Raw genomic sequence first — 15,580 nt, 5'->3', positions numbered from 1 at the left:
GCCTTTTGGCTACGTTCGCGCAATAGAAATAACCAGGGCACAAGTCCTAAAAAAAGAAGTGGGGGGACGCTGTCACCGGAAGTGACGTCACAACAGGAATCTCATGAAAAGAAGTGGGGGGACGCTGTCACCGGAAGTGACGTCACAACAGGAATCTCATGAGTATTCATATGCCTTTAGATGACGGGGCATTTCACAGCACTGCTACCCCTGGTCTGTTCCTCGATGTCCTTTGCAACCCCCCCTCCCCCCCACTCCCCCGAGGGGGTGCCCCAGTTGCACAACGAAGTGCTCAAAAGTGCACAAGATACAGAAGGACACACATTCCAAGCGTTAACCGCCAACGCCTGCTCGCTCCGCCTCCCAATCACTCCAGCCTGCACACACCACCGGTGCCTCTTAAAGTCTCCAATTACAAATATTAGCATATCTTTGGTAATTTACGGGAAACTTCCCTCCCACCCGGGCTCTCTGCTCACACAATGCTGTCCAGCTTTTGGGCAGGGGGGACGGCGTCCACCCGGAAAAACCTGGTAAAATAAGTGGGGGGACGCCGTCCACCCGCGTGGTACCCCGACTCGAGCCCTGGAAATAACACACACACTCACACGTGCGCACGCACGCACGCTCAAGCGCACGCACGCACGCTCAAACACACACACCTGCATCTACTTACATTGGCACAGAAATGCAAACTGAAGCAGTGATGGTGGCTGGTCTTTCTCAGGAGCTCAGCGCACAGTAAACTTGGAAGAAGGAGAGAGTATGCTGTGGTTTAATCAATGATCGGAGTTAATCATAGATTAAAGAAGTCATTCAGTAAATTATAGTAGAGTAGTTGGCTCAAAATCCAAGCAAAGATTATAAAACAAAGGAACTGCGGAAATACATATTGAAGGTGAATTTTAGTGGTGGGCGGCTGGTTAAGAGACATCTAGATTTCTCTGTACACTCGGCGACCCCTTTAACACAGCACAAATGCAATTCATGTTTCAATGAACAAAGCCCAATGGCTGGGGGTCGCTATAAGGCAACGGGATTGAAACAGCATACAGGGCATCAAGCTACACATAGAAGACAGCTTGAGAGTCTCGTTGACCTTTCGCCATCTCAACTGGACGTGGCTGTTACAGAAATGGCTTAGGCAGACATTTTCCAGTTAACAGCCCCCCCGGAGAGAAGGTTGTGGCCTGACGGCCAGAGCTGCTCCCATAGTTTGAAACTGTGGAGCCAAGTTCGAGTCGCGGTGTGTCGGCTGCACATCCTGTAATTATGAACAAATAAATAGTATAACCGCCCTTTATACTAAAAAACCCCCCAAAAAGTCTAACCTTCTGTAACGTAACTTGGTCTTCACATAGAGCTCTCTAATGCCATTTGGGCCAGCTCGAGCGATATAAAACTGAAGTATACAAATAAATTGCAACTGTAGCACAATTTATTTTTTAATCTTGTCCTTTTTCGCCCTCTGGTGGTTCAACGAAGCTAAAGTGATTCTACGTTTCAAACTAATTTGTTGCTTATGAACGGGCACCATAATGTACAAAATACGTTGTTCACATCATCTAATTGTAAAGATTTGACTAAATAATCGAATCTACAGAATGACATCATTTAATTTAAAGCGCACTGGAAGAAAATAAATGGATATGAATTTCCCAGGCATTATCTTTACACCTAGCTAGACAGGAATACGTGTCAGAGGTGTTCATTTATAAAAGATAGAATTTTAAGTCAGCTCAAACTTTCCGGAGACATTATGTTATAGCAGTGAGTGTTCTTGTCTGTCTTCCTGTTGTGTATCTTTTGGTTGGTGCCTGACTGGAACCAGTATGTGCAGTGGCGCCTTGAGTATCGCCCCACTGAACAATTTAAAACGGAAAAAAAAATGCCAATAACGAAACTGTAGTGGTTTGCTTTAACTTAGAATTCTTGGGCCCACTATGTTCTGGACCCAGGAATTCTAAGTGGAATGTGGGGGTTTGATTCGGTGACAGTTGTACCTTGAGGAGCTGAAGGAAGCGGCTGCTGCGCAGCATTCAATTGACAATAAAGACTTAATTATTTCACCTCACCGTGTCACGGTGTCATCACTACAGAAATGGCGACGATCTGGTGAATTGGATGCTGCAGAACCCACAGCGTAAAGGAAGAAAAAACAAAGAAAAAAAAAAGAGAAAAATCGGAAGCGAGCTTGTGAATCCGATGTAAGAAGCTAGCAGCAGCGTAATCAAAAGAAGAAGCAAACAGCAACGAAGCTTACCTTAATAACCAGCACCGAAGAGGATCTTGCTGGAGGTTTGCGATCGCCGTTGTTCCGCCACGCAAAGGATAATTGTTCACGTTCCTGCTGTTGTTTTTCACGCCATTTTGGAAGTACGTACACGACGTACCCGAGAGAGAGGAAGTCCGTGAAAAGGAGGCGTCGTTGTCATCGTTACACAGCGTAGGAATCTGTGGACGGAAATATCCTGCACCTGAGAGAGAAAGTGCGTGGAAGGGAGGTGTTGTTGTATTCCCTACACAGTGTAGTACGACGGACGGAGAACGAGAAAATCCCGTTTGGTAAAGAAGGTCGAGAAGGTTTCAGAGGACTTGGTCATTTAAGCTGCGCAAGTATTTCCTGGTTGTGACTGATGTGAAAGAATACATCTTATTGTTGTGTGCACAACGGTCACATGCATAAAGGGTCTTACTGTGTACACAGGAAGCCTGCACTGGGGGTGTAGTGGACAGTTAAGGAATGTACCTCTGTTGAACAGGAAACGCTTAAACCGGGGAGCGTCCAATAACGAAATATAACATTGCAATTTTACAAATACTGGTTGCAGTCTCTCTGGAGAACGTCTGGCATGTGGATCTTGTACTGAGACTTGTCAATTTCAATTGGCTTTGCTGAAACGAATGGGCTAGTGGTAAAATATGTTCATTGTGTAATTCCACATTTTCTGTTAGATAACTGCAAGAAAGAAAGCAACTGTTAGACAGTATTTCAAATGTGTTATTTAATTTGCAGCAAGTGACTAGTGAGACAATGACCAATTAAGGGTGAAACATATGTGCGAGTGTTTTACATAATATCGTAATTGTAATAGTTTTTCTATTTGGGTTGCGTTCAGTCTCTGTTAGGTTTACACGAAAATGCAGTCTGTTTCTCCTCCTCCAGCTTTTCTGGAAACACCTGGAGACCCGCCCATTGCATGGAAGAAATGGTATGATGCGTTTTTAACGTATATTGGTGCCATTGGTGGGTCACGGTATAGAGCAGAGAGGAAAAAATGCCTTTTATTGAATGTTTTGGGATTTGAAGGGAGAGAAATCTTTAAACATTTGCCACCTTTAATACGTGCAGGTGGTGAGGAAGGAGACATGGATGAGTTTCAAGAGACAGTAAAAAAATTAGAGTTGCGTTTTGATGTTCAACCCAGTTTGGTGGTAGAAAGGCATAAATTTTTAAAGAGAGAACAAAAAATGGGCGAAAAAGTTGAAGATTTTATTTCTGCCTTACGTGTTCTTAGTGCTGAATGCCAATATGAAGCATTCAGAGACCAATTGATAAGAGATCAATTTATCTGTAAGTGCAACGATAAAAGTATACAGCAGAAGTTATTGTCACTTGGAAATCCCACGTTAGAGGAAACTATACGGATTGCAAAAAGCATAGAGCTTTCCAAGTTGTCGGTAAAAGAACTTGATGGGAAAGTTTCAACTACGGGCGGAAAGGAGGAGGAATGTGTTAATGTAGTAAAAACAAAGGAAAATAAGTACGCTAATGCATATCGTGGGGACAATAAGTTTTTTAAACAAACGAATTTTTGTTTTAAGTGTGGAAATGCTCCACATTTTAGATCTGGACGTGTTTGCCCTGCTAGAAGTGTAACGTGTAGAGCGTGTGGGAAGTTAGGTCATTTTGCCAAGGTTTGCCAAAATGTGAAAAGAAATTATTCATCTACACAGGATGGAAGGATGAGCAGTGGTGTTCCATTTCTTTCTGCAAATTCTTCTGTTGCGAATGTTTCATTGTGTGAATCAAAGTGTGATGAACTGGGGAAAATCCAAGATGATTTGAGAGACATGGTGGTTGTGGTTGTAGATGCGAGTCGAGTTGGTTGTGTTCAGGATGAATGTGTTGATCCTTACGTGGACATGGATATTGGTGGAAAAAATGTTTCTCTTTTGGTTGATTCTGGAGCGAGGATAACCATGGTTACTCAAGAAAAGTTTAAAGAAGTTTGGGGCGTACGTTCGTTATTTCCTCCAGACAGATCGCCTGTCTCTTATGAAGGGAGAACCATTGAACTGGCAGGTTATTTTGAGGATTATTTGACTTTCAGAGGAAGGAGTATTTTTGGAAAGATTTATGTAGCCATCAAGGGGTTGAACATTCTTGGATGGTTCCATCAAGGTTTATTCAAAATGGTTTTGAGGCCAGGAACAAAAGATCAGGTTTCCATTCTTCGTGTTGATGACTTTCTTAACTCTTTATCTGAACATTTTCCTGATGTTTTTGGCAATAAACTTGGATGTGTCAGGGGGTTTATGCATACCATTAAGGTGAAGGAGGGTGCCATTCCAGTTAAACATCGGTTAAGGAATGTACCATTTAGTGTCAGAAGTCAACTTGAACAGGAGCTTTCTAGTCTTTGCAAGAAGGGCATTATTGAACCAATTGAATCTTCTATCTGGCTTTCTCCATTGGTGGTCGCTAAGAAGAAAAATGGCGAGATTCGTATTTGCATTGACTTGCGCAGTTTGAATAGAAATATCTGGATAGATTCTCATCCTCTTCCTAATATCCCAGAAATGCTGTCTTTAATCAGTGGGTCGAAGTGGTTCAGTAAACTAGACCTAGCGTCAGCATATCATCAGGTTGTTCTTGATCCGGCTTCAAGGCATTTGACTGCTTTTGTGTCGCCCATAGGAACTTTCCAATACTGTAGGATGCCGTTTGGTTTGGCTTCTGCCGCGGCAGTGTTTCAAAGGATCATGTCCAATCTACTTAAGGGAATCAAAGGGGTTATTGTTTTTCAGGACGATGTTTTGGTACATGGTGAAACATGTGAGTCACATGATGAGACCATGTATTGTGTCTTAGAGGCTTTGCGCGAAGGAGGCGTTGTTTTAAAAAAAGAGAAATGTGTCTTCAAGGTAAAGAAGATTGAGTACTTAGGACATGTGCTGTCGGAGCAAGGGGTTGAACCAAGACCAGGTTTGGTTAAAGCGATAGTGGAATCATCTCCTCCTGTGGATAAGGCTGGTCTTAAATCGTTCATTGGGTTGTGTGAGTTTTATTCGCGTTTTGTTCCTGGATATGCGACAAGGTGTCAACCGTTGTCCAACATGCTCAAGAAAAATGTTCCATTTAAATGGGATACTGAATGTGATGACATTTTTAAATGGGTCAAAAATGAGCTCATCAGTCCTAGAGTTCTCAAACCTTTCAGTCCGAATTTTCCTTGCATTATCACTGTTGATGCTAGTGGTTTGGGTTTGGGAGCTGTTCTCACGCAAATAGTGAATGGAGTTGAGCATACTATTGGGTTTGCGTCGAGAGTTTTGCGTGGTTCTGAACTCAATTTTTCGGTTATTGAAAAGGAACTTCTTGCATGTTGGTGGGCAATTCGGAAGTTTAATCCATATATTTGGGGTAGACATTTTAAGTTAAGAACTGATCATAGCCCGCTTGTCTCAATTTTGTCTGGAGATAAGATCAAAGAGCATACTCCCAGGATAGCACGTTTTTCTACCAAATTATTGCAATACAATTTTGATGTCAGTCACATTCAAGGTTCTAGGAATATTTGTGCTGATTATTTTTCGAGGTTTCCTGTTGAATCCAAGCTGGATATGGAGGATGAGGATGAAGAGGAGTGTTTTGTGGCCTCTATAGGCTTAGACGAGATGTGTGCTGTAAGTGAAGTTGAATGGAGAGATTTTCTCTCTAAGGATACTTTATTGGGAGATGTCATCAGATGTGTAAAGGAAGGTTGGCCTAGAGAAAAGAATGTAAAATTTGCTTTACAAACATTTGTAAAAGTTGCTCCTGAACTTTCATTAGAAGATGGTTTGCTTGTACGTGGAGATAGGTTAGTCCCTCCTAGCACGTTAAGAGCAAGGTTGATGCAGGGAGCTCATGAAGGGCATTTGGGTAGAACCCTCACGAAGAGAAGACTTCGTGAACGTTTCTGGTGGCCACAGATGGACAATGATGTGGATTTGTTTGTAGGTGGGTGTGTAATTTGTTCCGGTGCGGATAAGAGTTTAAAAGTTCATACTCCGCCTTTGCAGCCTATCGTTCTTCCCAACAAACCTTGGGAAAAGTTAGGAATAGATTTAGTTGGACCATTCAATTTGCTTCCGAGAAATTCAAAATTTGCAATTGTTGCTATTGATTATTATTCCAAATGGCCCGAGGTACGTTTCATTGATGAACCTAATTCTAAGAATATCATTGATTTTTTGAAGGATATTTTTCTCCGTGAAGGGTTTCCATCCACTATTGTGAGTGATAATGGTGTACAATTCACTAGTCAAGAGTTTGAATCCTTTTTGCATCAGGGTGGCATTGCACATGCCAGGAGTGCACTTTATCATCCTCAAACCAATGGTTTGGTGGAGAGGATGAATAGAGTTCTCAACAATTGTGTTCAGTGGGCTTTGGCTGGTGGATGTAACGTTCAAAATGCGGTAAGATCGATGTTGTGGTTTTATCGTACTACTCCACATTCTTCCACAAAGGTTTCTCCTTATGAGCTTCTAAGGGGAAGGAAGCCTTGTTCTAAAGTTTGTCCAGGATGGATGTCTAAATGGGTAAAGTTGGATTCTATTGGTGATGTGGATGGTGTTGTGAGAGAAAATGTTGTCAAAGCACAGTTACGTCAGAAGACTTATTTTGATGCAAGGAAAAGATCTGTTGAACAGCCTTTGGTTGTCGGAGATGTTGTACGTATAAAGATTCCTGTACATTCCAAGAAAGGGAATTCTAAATTTTCCGAGCCTTTCACTGTTGATAGGGTTTTCAAGAATGCAGTGAGAGTGAATTCAAAAAACTGGTGGAATGTTTCAAGGGTGGTGAAAGTAAATCCGAGTGTTGAAGGAAATTTGTGTGAGAATGACAGGGCAGCTTTGGGTGATAAAGACAGGGCAGCTTTGTCGGATGTGAAAGACTTACGCAGGAGTTCTAGGCAACGTTTTCTTCCTGCTAGGTTTCGTTAGTTGTTTTTATTTCTTGTTTTAATGTATGCTTCTCATGTTTGGTTAATTATTGTCTTTTCTCTGTTTTGTAAGGGAGAGGATGATGTAGTGGTTTGCTTTAACTTAGAATTCTTGGGCCCACTATGTTCTGGACCCAGGAATTCTAAGTGGAATGTGGGGGTTTGATTCGGTGACAGTTGTACCTTGAGGAGCTGAAGGAAGCGGCTGCTGCGCAGCATTCAATTGACAATAAAGACTTAATTATTTCACCTCACCGTGTCACGGTGTCATCACTACAGAAACCTTATTATTGTTTTATTTAACCATACTGGCTCAGTTGGGGGCGGGGTGGTGCTAGGCTGTTTAGAGATGTGGGAGGAGTGGTAGGCACTTCCTAAGTGCATGACATTTTGACTGGCGCTCTCTGGCCAAGCCAAACAGTCATGCGCACTTTGCATGTTCTCCAACCAGGCTGTAAGCCTGGGTGGAGACCATGCACAGCCTTCCAGCCCCTGTCTGAGCGCTGAACCACGGCACTCAGACTAATCACAACACTGCTGTAAGGTAGAGCTGTGATTGGTCAGGGGAGCTTGGGAGGCTGCGCCTGCCGGCCGGCTGGCCGTATCCAGGTAAGTGGTTTTTATTGTTTTGTTTTAGTTAGACCTGGCACCATTGGCGTGGGTCTCCCCTGCATTTTCTGTCTTTCTCTCCTGTGTTTTTGCTGTGTGTTGGACTCTGTTTTGATGGTCTAGATGCTTTGGGCACTTTGCCACTGCTGTTCAGTGCCAAAATGCAAATGCTCCCTTTGTAAATTGTTGTAATGGATTATTGATTCCATGATTGGCATATCTCATTTAGCAGTCAGACACTAGTACAGTGCACTGTATGTGCCCAGGGCCTGTAAATCAAATGCTGCTAGTGGGCCCGCATCACTGATTGTGCCACCCACAGAAGCAGCCTGTAAAATGTAACTCTGGCTTGCTATTGCAGAGCCTGTGTGCAGTCTAGTACTGCCATGTTGACTTGGCAAGTGCACCCACTTGCCAGGCCCTAACCTTCCCTTTTCATACATGTCAATCACGCCTAAGGTAGGCACAAGGTACCCCTGTGGGCAGGGTGCAGTATATGTGAAAGGTAGGATATGACCTGGTGTGTGTGGCATGTCCTGATAGTGAATTACTGCAAATTTTGTTTTTCAAAATTGCAAGGCTACCGATACCCATAGGACAGAAGGGGGGGGGGGCTAGTTTAAAACATCTTATAGACATAACTACCCCTGGGAACAAGGTGGGAAAATAAAGTTTAGCATGCCTGAACTCAGAATGTTAAAATGCATCTTTTTGTGAGGGTGATTTTTACATTCTGTGTTTGAAAATACCACTTTTAGAAAGTAGGTATTTTCTTGCTTAACCTTCCAGTGTGCCTCTGGTAGGTTTGTGCATTGCATGTCTGGCTTTTGGATGACAGGGGCTGGAGAGGGGCAGTGGCTCAAGAGAGCCTGATGAGTCAGGGCTGGGCAGAATAGACGTGGGCTGCATTTAGAGTAGAGGGAGAAGATTTCCTTGTTCCTGTATGGGCCTGGTCGGCCTTCAACAATGTTGTCTCCACCTCCTGCCAGGAAGTAGCACCAGTGAGGACAGAACTGGTTTTGGCTGGGTACAGACACTCTCTGCCTTCAGAGAACAAATGATTTTTTTGTATAAAAAGAGGGGCCCAGACTCCAGACTTTTAGATCACTTCTTGGAATCAAGAGGAACCCTTGCCAAGGAGAAGAGACGGAGAAGCTGAGGAGGAATACTGCCCCTGTGCTGTTTGCTGTCTGGGGTTGGCCTGAAGTGGCTACATGCTGCCAAGGAAAGGAGAAAGGACTTTGCTGTTTGCTGTGTCCCCATCTTGAGGAAGATCTCCAAAGGCTTGAAACTGAGCTTGCCTCCTGTTCTAAAGTCTCAGGGACACAAAGACTTCACCACCAGCGCCACTGAACTTCCTTGCTAGGAGTTCTTATCTGCAAGAGGTGCCTTGTGTTGTTTTGGACGTCTAGAAAACTGTTTTCCACTGGGAGGTGGAAAATCAACGCAACATCAAAGAAGCATGACACATCCGTACCTGTTTCCTACGCATGGCCAAAGAAACCGTCGCAGCGCCTGCTGTGGCTCAAGAAATCACTGCACGCCGCATCAAGTGCAATGATCTCTGAAGTCCGAGATCACCGCACCGATACGGATGCAAGCCCTGATGTGTGGCTGCAAGAACCCACACATCAGGGGCGTGGCTTGCCGTAAGGAAGATGGCTGCTTTGTAGAGCGGCTTCATAATTCCTTCTCCTAAATCCCTTGTAAATCCGGGCAATATCCGATACTGAAGCCATGCCATGTCGCGGAAAGAAATGGTATAAGTGAGAAGGTGTCAGCGATGTGCCCCTTTTGAGGGACTGAGTTTGGATTGCCGGCATTTTCTATCCAGGGCCGAGTTGGGATCCCGAAGCTCCAGTCTTGCTCAACATGTAGGATCGATACATTTGGGGCACGGAGCAACCGTTAGTGTACAGACGCCAAGGAGGCTTGGGCACCACAAGTCTGCTCACCAGAGATAATCTGATACCGCCTTCGGCCGCTCTGTGCATACCAGGTGCTGAGGCCCGGCCAGGCCGAGGCCTACCACGCCGCAAAGGCTCCCCACCCCTCCACCCCTCTGCTCCCTGGGCTCAGGGTGGATGGGGGAGAGTAGAGGAAGCACTGAAAGGTGCCCGGCGACAACCTGGAGGATTCACCACATGATTGTGGCTACCCATGGTAGAGGTGGAGAAGAGAAGGTCACGGAGGCGGCCCCTCGCCCAGCAGAACTGCTACGGCAGAGAGACCACCAAAAGGCCAGCTGGATGGTGGAAGGTAGAGACGGCGATAGCAAGGAAACGTGGCAACTCCTCACTCGAGGGAGAAGGTGAGCGAAGGAGGGTGATGAGCAGTGGTCACTGGCGGCTACGATAATAAGCTGTTTGAAGACAAGGGAATCTGGAGGGAGAAAGTCAGGAACTCAGAGGGATGGCAACCGAGGGAAGGCTGAGGCAAAAACTGTGGGGATGGTGTGGTGGGATCTTCGTCCACAGGCACGCTATATATCTGACGGGGGAGGACACACAGACAGTCCTAAGTGGCCAAGTGGGAGCCCCCGGACACACAACTCAGCACAGGAGTAAGTGAGTGGCCAAGATGGAACAGACTGGGAGGGTGAACTCAATGAAGTCCCAGCAAGCAAGTCCAAGGGGCTGGTTGTTTACTGTGTCATCCACTGGCCAGGGAGTGGGAGAGGACCGAAAGTGGGGGGGAACAGGGTGTAAACCTGACAGGCTGCAGTGGGTGCCCCAGTTACCACTGGCAGGCGGCAGAAGTGCACCCACGGATCCCAAAGGCAAAACCTATGAGGGCGATTTATACCAACCTGGAAGATGTCCAGGGGAAGAGGGTAAAAATTTCCCACCAAACCAAACTAGATAAGTTCACCCTCCCAAAAGGAACTGACGTCCAAGATCCCCCACATGAACGCCTACCCCCTGGAGGCTCAGGCAGCACCCGATAAAGGTACATTATCCCTGCATGACATCATGGCAATGATACAGGGAGTACAACCAGCGCTGGAATCCCGAATTGATTGGGTCACAACGGAAGTTTTCAAAATCCGCTCAGACTTGCGCAATATGGGGGCAAGAGTATAAACAGTAGAAGACTCCACCAAAATTCTACTTCAGGACACCTCTGCTCTCACAGCCCAAATGAAAGAAATGCACGCGCGAACTGCCCAACTGGAGGCCAGGTTTGAAGACCAGGAGGGGTGATCAAGATGCAATAACGTACGAATCCTGGAGGTTCACGAAAAGCCCACCATGTACCGGGGGGTCGCCCCAAACCTGGGGCCCCACCAAGACCTATCATAGCTCAAGTATTTAATTATAAAGATCGTGACGTCATATTACAAGAAGCTCGGGTGGCCCCCCAGTCCTGTTTGAAAACTCACAAATATCCTTCTTCCCAGATTTCACCCTAAAGACTCAAAGACTGAGGTGCAGCTTCATCGAGTTGAAAAGTACGTTCAGGGAAAAAGGGGTGAAATACTCCATGCTCTTTCCAGCAAGCCTCCGAGTGGAGTCCGGGGGGAAGGTCTGGTTCTTTGTCCTTCCGGAAGAAGGATGGGACTGGTTAGAGGATTGGAGGGCAGTTGGAGGCGCTGGTGGCAAGGCTCACCATGGACGACCTAAGAAAACAACAATCAGGGAGGCTTTCTGGAGAGGCACAGACGAGCGAGGTGCCATGAAAGTTTGGACCAGGACAAAGGTTAGCCAAGACCAAGGAAAAGTGAGTGAGAACATTGTATCTTAGATGACCGCATGAAGAACAAACTGTTGCACTAAAGGGAGTCCAGGCGACCTTCCATCCAGATGCCGGACAAGGACTAGATACACACACTCTGGGCCTTGATCAGTTGCTTGGGAAGGACTGGGCTGAGACAATGAACCACCGAAGCACGGAGAGGAAAGGCAGCAGTACCTCAACAGTGGTCTGATTAGCCGTAAGAACGTAGAGGGGTGGGGAGGAAATTGGTGGGCAAGTGCACGTTCCCTATGTTTAGTATGTTGGGCTGGGTTGACAGGCTCTCTTCTGAGTTGGGGGGTGGGCAATTGAGGCACCCTCTGGCAGGGCTGCAGGGTAAGGTGGTAGGGGATGGGGCTGGGAGGGAGGGTTGTTGCATGTTTTTGAGGTATTTTGTTTGGTACTTTGTTATGTTAAAGAGAACGATCAGGTACTATTTCTCAATGCGGTCAGGACACTGTCCCACACTGGGGTCTGAAGGGGTGCCAGGAGGGAAGACGCCCAGCCCAGTATGGATGCACGATAAATGAGAAACACAGATCTGGGATCACATGACAGGACAAGCGCAGGCTGAATTGAAAATATGTCCTGGAACATAAATGAGTTGGGGAGTAAAGTTAAACGAGGCATCGTGCTCCAGTTCATAAAGAGGCACTGCCTGGATGTTGTGCTCCTACAAGAGACCCATTTTTTGGGTAATAGCTGTAAAGGCTTGAATCGCTGGGGCTACAAAATGAAGGTTCATGCAGGATACACCTCCGGCTCAAGAGGTATGGGAATTTACCTAAAGAAAGGTCTTTCCCTCATCATAGAGAAAACATGGACTGACAGTTTGGGTAGATATATGGCGATCTTGGGGTGTGGGCAGGCGAAGCAATCAATATCCAGTCTGTATACGTCCCACCCACGTCAGGGGACTCGACCCTGACAGATCTGGGGGCTCAAATACTGGAACTTCCAGTGGGCCATTTGTACATGGGAGGAGATTTTAATATGGCAGGCTGCGACTGTCTGGGTCGTAGGGCGCCAAGCCCCAGTCGAACATGATTGGCAGATTTCCTGTCAGCTTTAGGCCTAATAGATGTCTGGAGATCTCTAAACCCTATTACAACAGAGTACACGTTTCACTTAGGAGCACACGTTAGCTGATTGCGAATAGATTTCTTGAAGGCTCTCCCCACACTCCTCCCCCACTTTTCGGATGTCAGACACCTAGGTGCCGATTCCGATCCGGGAATTTTTTTTTTGCGTACGACTCGTATCCGTATGTTTTTTACGTACGAATCGTACAAGTACTGTACAAACGGCCAAGTACGATTCGGACGTGAAAAAAACCAACAAATAGCGTCGGGAAATGTCTACGAGAGGGAGTCGGAATTTTTTACGTCCAAATGGCCTCGTGAAAAGTGTACGAGAGGGAGCCGGACATTTTTACGTGCAAAACGTAAAACAAAAGTCCGAACGCGCAAGTACGAATCGTACCGCCCGTCCGAATACACAACCGCATGTAAAAGGCCCCGTACGGAGCCAACGCAGTAGCACACATGTACACGGGTGAACTTGTGCCTGTGTATGAGCCGTACAGCCCCCCCACCCCCTAATATGTCAGCACTGTACACCCCCCTGTCCACACTGTACCCCAGGCCTGCACCTGTATGCGCCGTACCCCCAGTACGTGCCGTACCCCCGCATGTACATGCTGTACCCCCACCCCATGTATGCGGGTACTCCAGGCCCGCACCAGTACGCGCCGTACCCCCGCATGTACGCGCCGTACCCCCATGTACGTGGGTACCCCTGGCCCGCACCTGTACACGCCATACCCCCGCATGTACGCGCCGTACCCCCACCCCATGTACATGGGTACTCTAGGCCCGCACCTGTATGCGCCGTACCCCCGCATGTACGTACCGTACCCCCCCATATACGCCCCCCATATACGCGGGTACCCCTGGTCCGCACCTGTACGTGCCGTGCCCCCACATGTATGCGCCGTACCCCCGCATGTACGCGCTGTACCCCCTATGTACGCGGGTACCCCTGGCCCGCACCTGTACACGCCGTACCCCCGCATGTACGTGCCGTACCCCCGCATGTACGTGCTGTACCCCCCATGTATGTGGGTACTCCAGGCCCACACCTGTACGCGCTGTACTCCCGCATGTATGCGCCGTACCCCCCATGTACGCGAGTACCCCAGGCCCGCAACTGTACGTGCCGTACCCCCGCATGTATGCACCGTCCCCCACATGTACGGGCCGTACCCCCCCCATGTACGCGGGACTCCAGGCCCCCACCTGTACGCGCCGTACCCCCGCATGTACGTGCCGTACCCCCCATGTGCGCGGGTACCCCAGGCCCACACCTGTACGCGCCATACCCCCACCGCCCCAGGCTCACACCTGTATGCGCCGTACCCCCACCGCCCCAGGCCCGCACCTGTACGCACTGTACCCCCACCGCATGTATGCGCCGTACCCCCCCATGTACGCGGGTACCCCAGGTCCGCACCTGTATGCGACGTACCCCCACCGCCCCAGGCCCGCACCTGTACGCGCCATACCCCCAACGCATGTACGCGCAGCACCCCAACCCCGTAACCCAGCACCCTCACCCAGCATCGCGTATGTACGGACCGTACCTAAGCGAAAAATACTCGTACAGAACCAGGACACTGTAAAACAGCACAAGGAGGGTCAATTTGACTCGCACAACACCACAAAACACATCTACATGACAAAATACATCTCAAAGACTGACCTGGCACATCCAAACAGGCAAACAGAGGCCCAAACTCACAACCACCCCTTATAACACACCCACCAAAATTCAAACAGAGCCGCACCCAAAAATGGACCAATAAAAAGGGCCCACACACACAACCCATGAGCCTTTGCAACAGACCCACTGCTGCCAGACCCCACACACAAACAACTGCACCTTACTGACCCCTTAACTACACCTTAACTCACACACCGTCACACAACCTCCTTCACAAACACCTCCACTCACATTCACACACACACCGTCACATTCACACCCACACACCCACAACCATCCACACCCACACCCCACACCATGCCCACAGACAAGAATCCAAAGTTTACAAGGGCGGAGATGGTGCTCCTTGTCAACGAAGTCATCAGAGTCGAGCCACGGCTGTTTGTAACATTGGTCAGACAGACCAGCATAGCCCAAAAAACCAGCCTGTGGCAGAGGATCGTCGATAAGGTGAATGCTGTTGCGCCCATCTGAAGGACCAGGCATGAATGCCAAGCCAGGTGGTACGATCTGCGCAGGGCAGTCAAGAGGAAGATGAATAAGGAATACGTCCAGAGTAACATCACTGGAGGCGGGCTGCCCCGCAGACCTGTACACTACCATCCCTGGGAGGAGAAGGTGATGGCCACGCTTCCGCCGGTGGGAGTACACGGAGTCCAAGGAGTCGCAGAGCCTGGTGAGTACACAAACAACTGACGTAACATGGGGGGAATGCCATCCACACAACAAATCCACAAAATGCACCCAACTTCCCCCAAGCCCTCACCGCACACAACCACACTCAAAAACCACGCTCATGCCACCAACGTCTCCATGCACCAATCACAAATCAAGCCAATGCCATGTCCCAGGCTACACCAACCACAAACCCAAGACTGGATGTCCGGGAGGCTGGGAGGGTGGGCCTCACACAACACATTGTGAAAATGAGAAGCAGACACCAATGCCCTCATCCCATATGGCATAGGTACATACCCATGCACAATGCACAGGGACTGGCAAAGTACTGACAAGGTAGCTGACACTTGGCCCTGCTCTATGCAGCACAAGGTCTTCCTGGGACCACTGTACACTCAAACACCAACTCCACAAGCACAGGTAACTAGCACAGGAACTCACACTCACTGTCACGCCAGCATTCACCATGAGGGGACAGACACATCACCTGGGAGACCCAATGACAAATCACTCTACACCCAACAGCAGGTCCAGTCACACACATCCCCCTTACACAAGCACAC

Source organism: Triturus cristatus, chromosome 11, assembly GCF_964204655.1.
Source record: "Triturus cristatus chromosome 11, aTriCri1.1, whole genome shotgun sequence".
NCBI classification, from domain to species: Eukaryota; Metazoa; Chordata; class Amphibia; order Caudata; family Salamandridae; genus Triturus; species Triturus cristatus.
Note: the sequence above shows the minus strand (reverse complement) of the source record.